This window comes from Chiloscyllium plagiosum, unplaced genomic scaffold (assembly GCF_037043375.1).
Source record: "Chiloscyllium plagiosum isolate Xiang-an unplaced genomic scaffold, Cpla_swu_hap1 HiC_scaffold_39, whole genome shotgun sequence".
In the NCBI taxonomy this organism is placed as follows: domain Eukaryota; kingdom Metazoa; phylum Chordata; class Chondrichthyes; order Orectolobiformes; family Hemiscylliidae; genus Chiloscyllium; species Chiloscyllium plagiosum.
Genome location: NW_028270177.1, coordinates 88896847 through 88913813, shown reverse-complemented (window position 1 = coordinate 88913813; position 16967 = coordinate 88896847).

The window sequence follows — 16967 nt, the reverse complement described above, 5'->3', positions numbered from 1 at the left end:
CTCCCCTACATTTTTAGCTGAAAGATGAAAAGAACACCTGGCCAAATCCACCCTGTTGCAGCTTCTAATGCTCCTTATCAAGTAGATGTGTTTCCTGTACAAGGGCGGCATCCACCGTTACTTTTTAAAGACTTGATAATATCTTTTTCGTTTTGATTGCTGAGTGGCTCCCCTTGACATTTCAGGTGCACCACCTAAACGAATGATTAGCCATGATAATCCAAGCAAGCCCGAGACACCCCCAGGAGGGAGGACCCCACCCAAAAGACATTGGATAAAACGAAAAATGATTCACACATAAAACACTCTTTAATACAGCTAAATCAAAACAACTAAGAACTATTCCTAAAAACAAATAACATGAAACATATTTGAAAGGAGACTTTCCCCCTTGTTCACAAGGGGCACTACTACCTTCCAATAATCCCACCATAAAATCTCCCAGCCAGAGGCATTCCCTCAGCCCGGGCATTACAGAGTAGAGTAAATAAGTTCCAACATCTTTTAAGACAGAAGTTAAAAGTGGGCGACACCCCATGCCAACACCTCGATACACTGAGCAAACCAACACAAGATGAAAATATATAAAATGACAAAATTACAATCCCAGCAAGTAATAAGCAACCAAATAAAAAAAAAACACTCAGATACGTCCCCCAATAAACAAATAAACCGCATGAGCTACAGCTAAGAGTCCATAGAAAGGATAAGGAACTAGCACTCCCCCTCCCCCACCACCACGGAAAGATAGAGAAGAGTAAAAATGAAGAAAGGAGGAGGGAAAAAAGAAAATGTGGGCAACATAAAGTCATTATCCATTAAATTCAAATCCTACAGTCTATTTGAGAGCATCCAGGAATTCTTTTACCTTTTTCCGGTGATCTGAAGTCATATACAGATCCTCCATGACTACAGCAAAGCATTGCCTGATATCGCAGAATATTAAATATTTAAATCCCTCAGACGCTATCTTTGTCTCATCACATTCCTTCCTGTTACAGACCACATTATCCTGGAGCCCTTGTATATCATGGCATGAGAATCCTTCCTCAACACTCTGGTGGACTCGAGCAGCATCTGCTTTTCCCTCTAATGTTGAAGTTGAAGAAGGACCTGGCGGGGGCGCTGGTCCAACCCGAGCCGGCGCACAGGAACCCGATGGGCCCGCTCAACCGGCAACCAGCCCAGCTCCGACTCCAGTTTCAGCAGCTGTGGGAGCCTTTGCTCCAGGAAATCAACAAGTTGCCCTTCCTCCTCCCGTTCGGGAAGGCCCATCAAACAAATATTTTTCCAATGTCTCCGATTTTCGAGGTCAACAATATGTTCATCCAAGGTCCGGACCCGATGTTCCAGTGGCTAGACCTGACCCATGGATGACTCAGCAGTGGTCTCAGAGGGCGCGGCCCGTTGCTCCACCCCACACCTACACGCTGCCCGAGTTTCTCAATCTTTCCGTCATGTTTCTGCAGCATGACCGAGATTGACTCTCACCTGGACAGCGTCACTTCAATGGACTCATCAATCTTCTCTCAGAGGTTAAGAAACTCTCAGATTAGTCTGGTCCCTGCAGGTCAGGCCCTCGGGGCGGCCGCAGACGTCTTTGTTGCGAAGGTGGTAGTGGGAGAGAAGTCCCTGCCTGTTGTGAACTGCAAGAGCCTTCACATTTGGTCATTTTAAAAAGCATCAGTCTGCTAAAGTTTGATGTAGAATTGCCAAGGCTGCTGGCCAAAAAAATAGTTGAGCAATTTAACAGGTGAGGTTAGGGTGGGTATCTCACTTTGCCTGAGTCTTGGGCAGAGCTCTGCAGAATCAGACCTACTGGTTCGCCGCCATCTTGGATCTCGCTGACACCCTGTTTAAAAATGGAATAAGGCAAAAGACAGAAAATTACAAACTGATTAGCCTAACCTCGATCGTGGGTAAGTTCCTGGAATCCATTGTGAAGGATGAGATTTCTGAATACTTGTCAGTGCATGGTAAAGTAGTGCTAAGTCAGTATAGTTTCATCAAGGGGAGGTCATGCTAATGAATCTGTTAGAATTGTTTGAGGATGTAACAAACAGGTTATACCAAGGAGAGCTAATGGATGTTATCTATCTGCACTTCAAGAAGGACGTTGACAAGGTGCTTCATAGGAGGCTGCTGAGTAAGATAAGGGCCAATGGTATCAGAGATAAGGTACTAATGTGTACAGAAGCTTGACTGTCTGGCAGAAGGTAGAGAGTGGGAATAAAAGGGTCCTTCTCAGGATAGCAACCAATGACAACTGGTGTTCCGCAAGGGAACTACAACTTCTTTCTTTGTACATTAACAATCGCGATGAAGGAACTGAGGGCACTCCGGCGAGGTTTGTTGATGATGCAAAGGTCGTTAGAGGGACAGGTATCATTGAGATGGCAGGTAGACTGCACAAGGATTTAGCCAGGGTAGGAGACTGGGCAAAGACGTGGCAGATGGTGTACACTTGGGAAAGTGCGAGGTGATGCACTTTAGTAGGAAGAATAAAGGCATGGACTATTTTATAACTGGGGAGAAAATTCAGAAGTCTTAAGTGCAGTGTTGCGAGTTCCAGTCAGGATTGTCTCAAGGTAAATGAGCAGGTTGTGTCAGGAGGAAGGAAGGTGCTCTATCTGCCGCACAGTGTGTTTGAAATCTTATATTCACCAAAAGAACTGAGTCAACTCTTATAAACACTGATATTTGTTTATTGAACACAATTAATTTTAGAACAATAAAACGTATTATAACGTAATGAAAAACATTACAATCTATCTTATGGTTTAACGTAACTTTGGATGATCACATACCACCCCACCAGAAGTTTACCTGATTCCAACTGGAGAAGTCCTCTTGTTCTTCTGATGTTCTTGGAGGTGTCTTTTCTTTCATGGTTATTCTCGGGTTATCACTCTCAGAGCGGTTTTACGGTGATTCTAATCCTCCCAAATATTCATGCCTTTTGAGAGGGTGTGGAGAATCTGCCAATGAATGATAAATTACCCTGATCAATCAGACCCAACCTGGTTTTGTCACATTGATGGCCCAAAGGCGACATTCCATTGTAACATTCAGGTCAAACTTCAGTTGTGTATTGTAGGGTCTGTAGCTGTCAGGTTTCTTTGCAACCATCTCTGGGTAGCTGCAGCCTGTCTGGATTCTGCAGCATGTGGATGAGCACAGAGACTTTGGTCAAGGCTGGGTTCTACTTCCCAGCATGCTTTAATCATTGTTCATTTTTGTAACAATTTACTATTGTCCATCGTAAGATTATTATTTCAGGTGGACCGTCTGGTCAGAAAGGCAAATACAGTAATGACATTTCTTTTGAGATGACTTGAATATTACAGCAGGGATGGATTTTCGCGGCTCTATAAGACTCTGGTCAGACCACATTTGTTGCATTGTGTACTGTTTTGGGCCCCATAACTCAGGAAAAATGTACCATCCCTGAACGTGTTCATAGGTACTTCATAAGAATGGTCCCAGGAATGAAAAGATCAACATATGAGATCTCTGGGTCTATACTGGCTGAAGTTTATAAGGATGAAGGTGGATCTAATTGAAGCATGCAGAATACTGGTTGCCTGGTCCGAGTAGATGTTGGGAAGATGCTTCCACTGTTAGGAAAGAAAGGACTCAAGGACATAGCCTGAGAGTCAAGAGAAAATCTTGAGAATGGACATAAGGAGAAATGTCTTCAGCCTGAGAGTGGTGAATCTATGGTAGAATGGAAGTTTCATTCCCTAAAGGACATGAGTGAACCAGGTGAGTCTTTCTTGCCAATCGATTCATAACAACCATCAGTCTCTTAATTCCAGATTTGAATTTGGATTGTTTGTTGCCATTTGTTGCGGCAGTATTTGAACCCAGGTCACTCGAACATTATCTGGGTTTGTCACATCAGAATTCAGTGATAACACCGCGAGGCCACTGATTTGCCCAATCTTCCTCAGTGTGACTAATGTGTGCAGTATGATATGCCCTGGGGTTTGGTTTCATGTTATCCTTGATTTCCTTATCAAGATATGGATGATTTTTCTCCGTAATGAAAATGTTCTTCGATCTTTATTATCTCCCTAATTGTTTGCCAAATTTCTTCAGCTGTCCTGCCTTTGACTGTTCTTTTCTCCCCCCACAGACCACAACAGCCGAATCCTTCCTTAGGCCAGTATAGTTATCATTGACTAACACTAAAACTCTCATGTATGACTCAGTCTTCATTCTGAATGTGAAACTCCAGCATGTTGTGGTTATTCCAAGGCAAAGGGCATCCACCAATCCTTTCTTGTTACATAATATTAAATCTAAATTAGATTAGATTCCCTGCAGTATGGAAACAGGCCCTTCGGCCCAACAAGTCCACACCGACCCTCCAAATAGTAACCCACCCATTTCCCTCTGAGTAATGTACCTAACTCTATGAGCAATTTTGCATGGCCAATTCACCTGACCTGCACATCTTTGGACTGTGAGAGGAAACCCACGCAGACAGGCGGAGAATGTGCAAACTACATGCAGAGAGTTCCCCGAGGCTGGAATCGAACCTGGGACCCTGGTGCTGTGCTAACCACTGACCCACCGTGCCGTCCCATTCTCTGGTTGGTTCCATGACGTCCTGCTCTCAGAAATAATCTCTCATGCACTCTATGAATCATTATTCAAGGATATCACTGTCAAATTGATTAATTGAGCCAATTTGCATGTTCAAGCAACCCATAATTTCTGTTGTGCCCTTGTTACAAACCCTCACTCTTTTCTACCTCAGAAATACTTTGGGTGGGGAGGGGGGGGGGGGGGACAATGGCTGAAAATTACTTTTCCCAAGATGTTTGTTCTCCTGTTTTTTATTTGCACTGAGACGGATTTCAAATTTGTTTTGCCACAAAACACTTTCGAAAGTTCTGAATTCCACTCGCACGAACAAACGTTTATTTTGTTTTCACTAGCTATATTTCACACTAAATATCGACGATTTAAGAGGTCTAAAAGTGGTAATGTGAGGTATCATTATCAAACAGAATTGAGGAAAATCACAAAGAGTTATTTTCATATATAAGGAGCAAGAGGGTAACTAGAGAAATGTTTGGCCCACACAAGGACAAAGGAAGAAAGTTATGCATGGAGTCAGAGACAATGGGTGAGATTCTTAGCGAGTACTTTGCATCTGTATTCACCAAGGAGAGGGATGTGACGGATGTTGAGGTTAGGGATAGATCTCTGAGTACTCTTGGTCAAGTCGACATAAAGAGGGAGGACGTTTTGGATACTCTAAAAGGTATTAATGTAGACAAGCCCCCAAGTCCAGATGGGATAAATCACAGGTTCCTGAGGGACGTGTGTGTGGAAATAACTGGGGCTTTAACATATATCTTTGCAGGATGTTTGAACATGGGTGAGGACCGGGACGACTGGAGAATTGCTAATATTGTCCCCTTGTTTAAGAAGGATAGCGGGGAAATCCAGGTAATTGTAGACCAGCAAACCTGACATCAGTGGTAGGGAAGTTGCTGGAGAAGGTACTGAGGGACTTGAGTAAGGCGTTTTATTAGGTTCCCCATGGTCGGCTGATGGAGATGGTGAAGTCGCATGGGGTCCAGGGCGTTCTATCTAGATGGATGGAGAACTGGCTGGTCAACAGGAGACAGAGAGTAATTGTGGAAGGGGATTTCTCAAAATGGTGACCTATGACCAGTGTTGTGCAACAGCGCTCCGTGCTGGGACCACTGTTGTTTGTGATATATATTAATGATTTGGAAGAAGGTATCGGTTGCCTGATTATCAAGTTTGCAGATGACACCAAGGTTGTTGGTGTAACAGACAGTGAAGGGGACTGTTAGAGAATACAGCAGAATATAGACTGATTGGAGAGATTGGCGGAGAAATGGCAGATGGAACTCAATCTGTGCAAATGTGAGGTGATGCATTTTGAAAGATCCAGTTCAAGAGTGAACAATCCAGTAAACGGAAAGGTCCTGGGGAAAATTGACTTACAGCGAGATCTGGGTGTTCAGGTCCACTGTTTCCTGGAGATGCCAACATAGGTCAGTAAAGTGGTCAAGGCAACATATGACATGCTTTCTTTCATTCGATCAGGTGTTGAGTACAAGCGCTGGCAGGGCATGTTACAGTTGCATAGGACTTTGGTTTGGCCGCATTTGGAATACCGCACATAGTTCTGGTCACCACATAAACAAAAGGATGTGGATGCTTTGAATAGGGTACAGAGTAGGTTCACCAGGATGCTGCCTGGGTTGGACGGTGCTGGTTATGAAGAAAAATTGAGTAGATTAGAACTATTTTCATGACAAAGTCGAAGGTTGTGGTCTACAAAATCAAGACGGATATACACAGGGTGGATAGCAAGAAGCTTTTTCCACAGATTGTGGAACTCGATTACTCGGGATCATGAGCCCAAAGTGAGAGGGGAAAGGTTTAGGGCAGATATATGTGGGAAGCATTTTACACATAGGGCTGTGGCAGCCTGGAACGTGTGGCCAGAGGAGGTGATAGGGGCAGGAACGATAGCATTATCTAAGATGTATTTAGACAGAAATATGAATGGGCAGGGAGCAGAGGGATACAGACCCTTAGAAAATAGGTGGCAGGTTTAGAAAATAGGAGGATCTGGATCAGCACAGGTTGGGAGTGCCGAAGGGTCTGTTCCTGTGTTGGAATGTTCTTTGTTCTTTAACAATCTTTCTAAAAATAGTAAGTTTTCAACTTATTGTAAGCTAAAATTTAATAATATAAACGATTTATTTATTTGATAGTGCATGTCAAATTATTTGCATTTCTAAATTACAGTCACAGGGTCAAATGAATGGACAGCATGGAAACAGACCCTTCGGTCCAACTTGTCTATGCCAACCAGATATCCCAACCCAATCTATTCCCACCTGCTCGAACTTAGCCCATATCCCTCGAAACACTTTCTTTTCATATGCCCATCCAGATGCCATCTAAATATTATGTTTGTACTAACCACCACCACTTACTCTGGCAGTTCATTCCAAGCACGTACAATCCTGTGAGTGGAAAGAAAATGCCCCTTACATCTCTTTTACATTTTTCCCTACCCAACCGAAACCGATGCCCTCTAGTTCTGGACTTCCCCTACCCCAGAAAAAAGACCTGGTCTATTTACCCTATCCAAACCCCTCATGATTTTAGAAACCTCTATAAGGTCACCCCTCAGTCTCCAACGTTCCAGGGAAAACAGCCTCAGTCTGTTCAAGCTCCAGCTATACCTCTCACCCTCCAACCTTGGAAAAATGCATGTAAATCTTTTTTGAACCCTTTCAAGTTTCACCTGATCGATCAGGTCCTGGGTATTTTTGCATCTTCATGCATTTCAAGACATCCAACACTTCTTCCACTGCAATATGGACATTTTTCAAGATATCACCGTCTATTTCTCCGTATATCTACATCTCCCATGTCCTCCTCCTGAGTAAACAGTGATACAAAATACTCGTTTAGTATCTCTCCCATCTCCTGCGACTCCACACAAAGGCACCTTACTGATCTTTGAGGGCTCTATTCTCTCCCTGTTTATCCTTTTTATCTCATGTATTTGTAAAATCCTTTTGTATTCTCCTTACCTCTATTTGCCAAAGCTATCTCATGTCCCCTTTTTGCCTTCCTGTTTCCCTATTTAGTATACTCCTCCTGCCTTTATACTCTTCTAAGTATTCACTCAATCTATCCTGCTTGTACCTGTCATATCCTTCCTTCTTATTCTTAATCAGACACTCAATTTCTTTAGTCATTCAGCACTCTCTATATCGTCCATCCTTTCCTTTTACCCTAACAAGAATATACTGTCTCTGGACGCCGGCTATCTAATGTCTGAAATCTTCCCATTTTCTAGCCGTTCACTTACCTGCGAACATTTGCCGCCATCAACTTTTGAAAGATCTTGCCTAATACAGTCAGAATTGGCTTTTCTCCAATTTAGAACTTCAACTTTTAGATCTTGTCTATCCTTTTCCATCATTATTTTAAAACTAATAGAATTGTTGGCAAATAACTGAAGCTCACACATTTCAGGTGAGAACTTAAATCAATTGATTATATTTAAATGTGTAAGAGTTATAATTCTATTTGATTGTTCAATCATTTGCTCACTCTGAATATTCAATCACGTAGAGGTCAACCATTTTGCAGATAATAGAGCGACGATGTATACATTTGAATACAGAGATTCAATGCGTAATTGTGATCACCAGCATAGTCAGACAACATTCCTTTTTCGATACAAAACAAAACGTGCATTCTTTACTTTTGCATCATAAAAAGTTGTTCGGTGTTTATATTTTAATTCCATCAGTATAGAATCAACTTCATTGTTTTCAGAGATGATGCAGTTATTGTTCAGTTGAATAATTGTAGCTCATACCTTATTATTGCCCAATTCACAAACATGGCAAACTCCTGGTCATTATTCAGGTCAGCAGACCCATCACTTTGCATCTTGACCGACATTAAAAATGGATTCTAAAAGGCCTGATTCTGGTACAGTGCTACTGAACATCACAGCCGCATGTAGCACTCAGAGAGACACTGGTCTGGTCCTGAATTTGTGAAGAGAGTTTCCAACCTGGGTCAGGGCAGTCATTCAAACATTCCCTCACAGAGAATCATTTGGAATCCACCTTGAGCAGGAGGAAACTAGCCAATAGGCTATCACTGCTCTCAGTGTAGGTCCAAAGGCTGTCTAAATTCGATACCAATGACTGACCAGGAACCAGGCCTTACAAATTCATCATCAGTCAGAGCCTGGCCCAGGGAGCAGATGTATGGACATGGAGTGTCAGAATCACAACGCACAAGTTACTTATGGTGATGACATCTGGCATGTCCCCCAGACTTCATACATCTGCATCCTGGCCCAGACACTGGGTGAAAACGTTCACATTTGACAGTCTATTGCAGCATTTTGTGTCTTACAGTGAACCTTCTGAAACTATATCCAATAAATGTACCTTCACATTAGCAGTATCAAAACAAAATTATACATGTCTGTGGATGGTCAGATACGAATTCATGTGTCACGCAGCAGAATTTATCTGAAGAAACCAGGAGCGAACGGCAAGCCAAAATCGTTTTAAGAACTGAACTTGTGGATTTTGTCTGGTCTAGATAACCACACATATTGTGCTGACACTCAGGTGAATGTAACAATTGCATCAAAACTGGAAGTATTGGTCTAACGCCCCTCCCCACCTTCCTGACCTCACACACCTCACTCCCTCACACACTCCATTCCCTCACTCCCTCACACACCTCACTCCCTCACACATTCACCAAATGACGAGAATCCACAAGCTGAGTGAAACTTGCAACATAGAACAGTAAAGCACAGTGCAGGCACTTCAGCCCTCAATATTTTGCCAGCCTTTTATCCTAATCTAAGATCAGACTAACCTACATAACCTACAATGCACTAACTTTCATGAACCTATCCAAGAGTCTTCTTAAATATCCCTAATGGATCTGACTCTACTACCACTACTGGAGGAAAGCCCTCGCAGCTCAAACTTTCTTTGTAAGATATGCCCTCCAGTCCAGACAGCACCATGGTAAGTCTCCTCTGCACACTCTCTGAGGCTTCCACGTGTTTCCTTTTATAAGTCAACCATAGCTGAACACAATATTCCAAGTGTGGTTGAACCACAGCTTTATAGAGCGAAGAAATAACGTCGCTGCTCTTAAACTCAATACCCCGATAATGAAAGACAACACACCGTATTCCTTCTGAACAACCCTGTCAACTTGGTGGCAACTTTGAGAGATAGATGGACAATGACCCCAAGATCTCTCTGTCACTCCGCACTGTCAAGAATTCTGCCTTTAACACTGTATGCTTTATGCAAACTCAACCTTTTAAAATAAATTGCTTCACATTTTTTGAAGTTGAACTCTATCTGCCACTTATCAGCCCAGCTCTGCATTCTGTCAATGTCCTGTTGCAAACTACCATAGCCATCCACACTATCCACGACTCGACCAACCTTCGTGATATCGGCAAACTTACTAACCTACTTGTCCACTTCCTCATCAAAATCATTTACAAAAAACACAAAGAGCATAGGTCCCAGAGCCGATCCCTGTGGAACACCACTGGTCACTGAGCTCCAGGCTGAATACTTTCTATCTGCTTCCATCTTCTGTCTTCTGTGGGCTAGCCACGCCCGTATCCAGACAGCCAAATTTCTCTGTGACCCATGCTTCCGTACCTTCTGAATGAGCCTACAATGGGGAACGCCTTGCTAAAATTCTTGTTCACCACATCTACTGGTCTACCTTCATCAACCCGTTTTTTACATCTTCAAAGAATTCAATAAGGTTTCTGAGGGATGACCTGCTCCTCACAAAGCCATGCTGACCGTGTCTAATCAAACTATCATTTTCTAAGTAATTGTAAATACGGTCTCTCAGAAATGTCTGCAATAATTTGCCCATCACTGATGTAAGACTGACTGTTCAGTCATTCCCACAGTTATCCCTATTCCATTTCCTGAACAAGGGAATATCATTTGTAACCCTCAAATCATCTGGCTGGCACTGCTCCAGTGGACTGTGAGGACGCAAAGATCATCGCCAAAGGCACGCCAATCTCTCCCGTCACTTCCTGGAGTAACCGAGGGTAACCCCATCTGGGCTAGGGGATTTATCTATTCTTATGTTTCTAATTCATTCAATCAGTGTATACTTCCCCTCAACTTTTCTACACCCTGACCAACCAACTGATTGACTGCTTTCCATTTCAGTGCAATATACAGTGCTGCCTTCCTGGGTGATTATGGTTCCCAACGTCCTGTGAATCGTGGAATGAAAAAATAAAGGAATGCACCAATGCCTTCCTGATAAAAGTTTATGACCAAAACATCGACTCTCCTACCCCTCGGATGCTGCCTGACGTGCTGTAATTTTATAGCACCACACATTGTGACTCTACTCTCCATCAACTACAGTCCTCACTTTCTCCATTACTGAGGGCTGTCCCCTGTGCATACTGAGTGGGCAATTAACCATCAGAAACTCATTGTATGTGGAGCTGACTGCTCGGTTTTGGAAAGTTGCACTTGATGAATATGTGTTTTTTTTTAATTACAATTTCGCAGATATTCATTCAGTGCCAGAGTTAGAGTTGTATTTCATGATTTGAGCAGCTTGATAACAAACAGGAAATGACTGAAGAACTCCGAGGTGGAGGGCATTCCAGGTATTATATTCCAGCTTAGGTTAATGCTGGGAGTATTATCAGACAGGCTGACAGGTGCGATAAGAGAATGAGTTGACATGTGGAGGTGTGATATTTTTACCATCACAGAGGCGCATTTGAGGGAGGTCAGGGCTAACAACTCAATGCTCTATTGTACTGGAACTATAGGCAGGACAGGGCAGGGTGTTAAAGATGAGGTAGTGTTGCATTATTAATTAACAAGTCAGTTACTGCTGAAAGGATGGACAATATCTTGAAAGGGTCTTCAAATGCGGCTTTGTGGGTCGAGGTTTGAATCGAAATGATGACACACACACTGCTTTATTAAGCACATTTTAGCTTCCAGTGTGGAAACAGGCCCTTCGGCCCAACAAGCCCGCACAGACCCTCCGAAGAGCAGCATTAAGATTGACAAGTTGCTATGCCCGGATCAGATTTGTCCTCGGCTGCTTTGAAAACGAAAAATGAAATTGCTTCGCCACTTGCGAAGAACTTTCCATCCTCGCTCTCCACTGGAGTCGTACCTGAGGACTGGAGAGAGGCAAATGTAATTCCTCTCTTCAAGAAAGGAAATAGGGACATCCCCGGCAATTACAGACCAGTAAGTCTCACTTCTGTCGTCTGCAAGGTGTTAGAAATGTTTCTGAGGGATAGGATTTCTGACCATCGGGAAGAGCATGGCTTGATTAAATGCAGTCAACACGGGTTTGTGAGGGGCAGGCCAAAATGAGGGTCGAGATGTGGATGTGGTGTATATGGAATTCAGCAACGCATTTGATAAGGTTTCCCATGGAAGGCTCATTCAGAAGGTCAGGAGGAATGGGACACCGGGGAACCTAGCTGTCTGGATACAGAATTGGCTGGCCTACAGAAGACAGCGAGTGGTAGTAGAAAGAAAATATTCTGCTTGAAGGTTAGTTACGAGTGGTGTTCCACAGGGCTCTGTCCTTGGGCCTCTATTGTTTGCAATTTTTATTAATTACTTGGATGAGGGGATTGAAGGATGTGTCAGCAAGTTTGCAGACGACACAAAGGTTGGAGGTGTCGTTGACAGTATAGAGGGCTGTTGTAGGCTGCAGCGGGACATTGACAGGATGCAGAGATGGGCTGAGAGGTGGAAGATGGAGTTCAACCTGGATAACTGCGAAGTGATGCATTTTGGAAGGTCGAATTTGAAAGCTGAGTACAGGATGAAGGATAGGAGTCTTGGCAGTGTGGAGAAACAGAGAGATCTTGGTGTGCAGGTACATAGATCCCTTAAAATGGCCACCCAAGTGGACAGGGTTGTTAAGAAAGCATATGTTGTTTTGGCTTTCATTAACAGGGGGATTGAGTTTAAGAGTTGTGAGATCTTGTTGCAGCTCTATAAAACATTGGTGAGACCGCACTTGGAATACTGCATCCATATCAGGTCGCACTATTGTAGGAAAAATGTGGATGCTTTGGAGAGGGTTCAGAGGAGGTTTACCAGGATGCTGCCTGGACTGGAGGGCTTACCTTATGAAGAGAGGTTGACTGAGCTCGGACTATTTTCATTGGAGAAAAGGAGGAGAGGGGACCGAATTGAGCTGTAAAAGATAATGACAGGCATAGATAGAGTCGAAAGCCACAGATTATTTCCAAGGATAGAAATGGCTGACACGAGGGGTCATAGTTTTAAGCTGTTTGGAGGAACGTGCAGAGGTGTTGTCACAGGCGGGATCTTTACACAGAGATTTGTGAGAGTATGGAATGGTTTGCCAGCAGCAGTTGTGGAAGCAAGATCATTGGGGACATTTAAGAGACTGCTGGACATGCATACGTTCACTGCAATTTGAGGGTGCAGACATGAGGATCAGTGGTCGGCACCACATCATGGGCTGAAGGGCCTTTTCGGTGCTGTACTGTTCTATGTTCTATTTTCAAAGTCCTTGCACTTAATAATAACTTGCTCTTGGGTGTGGAACTGTGACCCATCATTTCAATGCTCCATACTGTGAGTTGTGCACCATTTCCATTGTATTGTTATAAAAATGAACTGAATAAAGGGGGGATTTTGTGTTTATTGGACAATCTAAAAGTTGGTATTACGAAAGGATGTCGGACCTTCAGTAATAAGACTTTGCTGTTAATGGTTAGAACAATGCTGCAAACATTTACACAGAGATTTCCAGCTCAAGTCACACACAAGGATGTTGGGCTGGGATCATACTGGCCATCAATGGCACTGCACAATTCTGTTTGGATACTGACATTGTGGAGATAACATACACTGGATATGGTGTATGAGGGATTCAATGTAAGATGTCATGTGCTGCAGGAGCCCATCATCTTTATAACACCTTCATTCAGGATCGGGTCCAAGATGCAGAATTACAGAGTTTAGGTGGCACACAAGAAGAGATATACTTGCAAGACATGGCTGTTTACAGGTCATTGTTATAAATATTGAACTGCGTCTGGACCAGCGCCATGTGCTAGTCCATTGACCAGTCTGCCCCACACACATCTCCCTGTGTTCAGGTATGTCTCTAACCAGTCTATTGTGAGGGATTGTGTGAGTAACTGTCCAGCTCAAGTTAGGAATCTCTCTGAACAGAGTTTGCAGATGACCAGTGTTTTGGAGGTCAAGGTGAGGGCCAGTAACACATTGTCTGAATTCAGGCTTTTTTTCAATGTCACTTCCAATAGCTTTGCTGCCTGCAAGATGGTGTGTTCACTGAACTGAATATGAATTGGCTGTTTACTACAGTCACTGAACTGTTATAATTGAGTGTGCGCTCTGGAAAATCAATTATTGTTCACTTCAATTGCTTTCAACTGAAAAACAATGATGTTTAGTTTATTTTAAAATATGTCAGAAATAAAGTGATATTAACTCTTCATTGTACAGAATGTAAAAGTGACCTGTTGTATATTTCCCACAGACGAATATGGGTACTTAATCTAGGTTAGAAGTTCGGCACAACATCGTGGGCCGAAGGGCCTGTTCTGTGCTGTATTGTTCTATGTTCTATGTTCTATGTTCTAATCAAGCAACAATCAGATATTGTCCGGAAAGCAAGATTATGTGAACAGGACTATGTCCCAGGCAACATCACCATCCTCTGTGGTATGTTCTGTCCACTGACAGGACGCAGCCAGGCAGAGGGGGACAGCTCCTTGACATATAGTCAATATAGGGCGGCAGCCTCACAGCACCAGTGACCCAGGTTTGACTCCAGCCTCGGGTGACTGCCTATGTGGAGTTTGTACATTCTCCACGTGTCTGCGTAGGTTTCCTCCCACAGTCCCAAGAAATGCAGCTCAGGTGAATTGGCCAAGGTAGTGGGTTGCTCTTCGGAGGGTTGGCGTGGACTGGTTGGGCAGAAGGGTCTGTTCCCACACTGTAGGGAATCTAGTATAATGATAGTGCTCAGCTTTGATGCTGGATCCTGTGGTGGCTGGACTGCTCTGCGGCAGGATATGGGGAACCAATCAAAGGGAAACCTATAATTGACCACATCATCACCGATCTGTCTGCTGCAGATACACTCCTCCATTTCACATATCGGTGACAATGTTCACTGCACAGTCCTTATGGGGAGCAAGGGCTAACATCACATTTTGCAGACCCTCCTCACCATGATATGTACTGAATGGTTCAGACTTTAAACAGGTTAAGCAACCAATGACGATGCATCCATGAGGTACAATGGCTCATCGGCAACAGCAGAAACATATTCTGTAAAACTCATACAGTCTGCAACTTCCTGGACCGACATACCTCCCACTGTACAGTAACCATAACGGCCCGATATACCTCCCACTGTACAGTAACCATCACGGCCCAACATACCCCCACTGTACAGTAGCCACCACACCCCGACATACTTCCCACTGTAAAGTAACCATTACAGCTCCACATACCTCCCACTGTACAGTAACCATCACGGTCCGACATTCCTCCCACTGTACACTAACCATCATGGCCCGACACACCTCCCACTGTACAGTAACCATCGTGGCCCGACACACCTCCCACTGTACAGTAACCATCACGGATTGGACATACCTCCCACTGTACAGTAACCATCATGGCCCGACATCCCTGCCACTGTATAGTAACCATCACGGCCCGACATTCCTCCCACTGTACACTAACCATCACGGCCCGGCACACCTCCCACTGTACAGTAACCATCACGGCCCGACACACCTCCCACTGTACAGTAACCATCACGGCCCGACACACCTCCCACTGTACACTAACCATCATGGCCCGACACACCTCCCACTGTACAGTAACCATCACGGATTGGACATACTTCCCACTGTACAGTAACCATCATGGCCCGACATCCCTCCCACTGTACAGTAACCATCTCGGTCCGAAATACCTCCCACAGTATAGTTACCATCACGGCCCGACATTCCTCCCACTGTACACTAACCATCACGGCCCGGCACACCTCCCACTGTACAGTAACCATCACGGCCCGACACACCTCCCACTGTACAGTAACCATCACGGCCCGACACACCTCCCACTGTACACTAACCATCATGGCCCGACACACCTCCCACTGTACAGTAACCATCACGGATTGGACATACTTCCCACTGTACAGTAACCATCATGGCCCGACATCCCTCCCACTGTACAGTAACCATCTCGGTCCGAAATACCTCCCACAGTATAGTTACCATCACGGCCCGACATTCCTCCCACTGTACACTAACCATCACGGCTCGACACACCTCCCACTGTACAGTAACCATCATGGCCCGACATCCCTGGCACTGTACAGTAACCAACACAGCTAGACAAACCTCCCCCTGTACAGTAACCATCACGGCCCGACACACCTCCCACTGTACAGTAACCATCATGGCCCGACATACCTCCCACTGTACAGTAACCATCACGGCCCGACACACCTCCCACTGTACAGTAACCATCATGGCCCGACATACCTCCCACTGTACAGTAACCATCACGGCCCGACATACCTGCCACTATGCAGTAACCGTCGCGGCCCGACATACCTCCCACGGTACAGTAACCATCACGGCCCGACATACCTCCCACTGTACAGTAACCATCACTGCCCGACATACCTCCCACTGCACAGTAACCATCAAGATCCGACATACCTCACACTGTACAGTAAACATCATGGCCCGACATACCTCCCACTATAATGTAACCGTCACGGCCTGACATACTTCCCACTGTACAGTAACCACTAGGGCCCCAAATACATCCCACTATACGGTAATCATCAAGAACGGCACGATGGCTCAGTGCTAAGCACTGCTACCTCTCAGCACCAATGTCCTAGGTTCAATTTCGGCCTTGGGAGACTGTCTGTGTGGAGTTTGCACATTCCCCCCGTATCTGCCTGGTTTCCTCCCACAGTCCAAAGATGTGCAGGTCAGGTGAATTGGCCATGCTAAATTTCCCACAGTGTTCGGCGCTTTAGTCAGAGGGAAATGAGTCTGGGTGGGTTTCTCTTCGGAGGGTTTGTATGGACTAGTTGGGCCGAAGGGCCTGTTTCCAAACTGTAAGGAATGTAATCTACTCTCCAAGGTTCAAGTCAGGAATATGATGGAATAATCACTTATCTGAATGAGTGCATCTCCAACAGTACTCTAGTATGGACTAATTAGCAACCAGCAACAAGTTGTGTGGGAGGATCATTTCTCACAAACATGACTGAATATTTTGAGGAAGTGACAATATTTTTTGATGAGGGAATGGGGCTGGATGTTGGCCGTT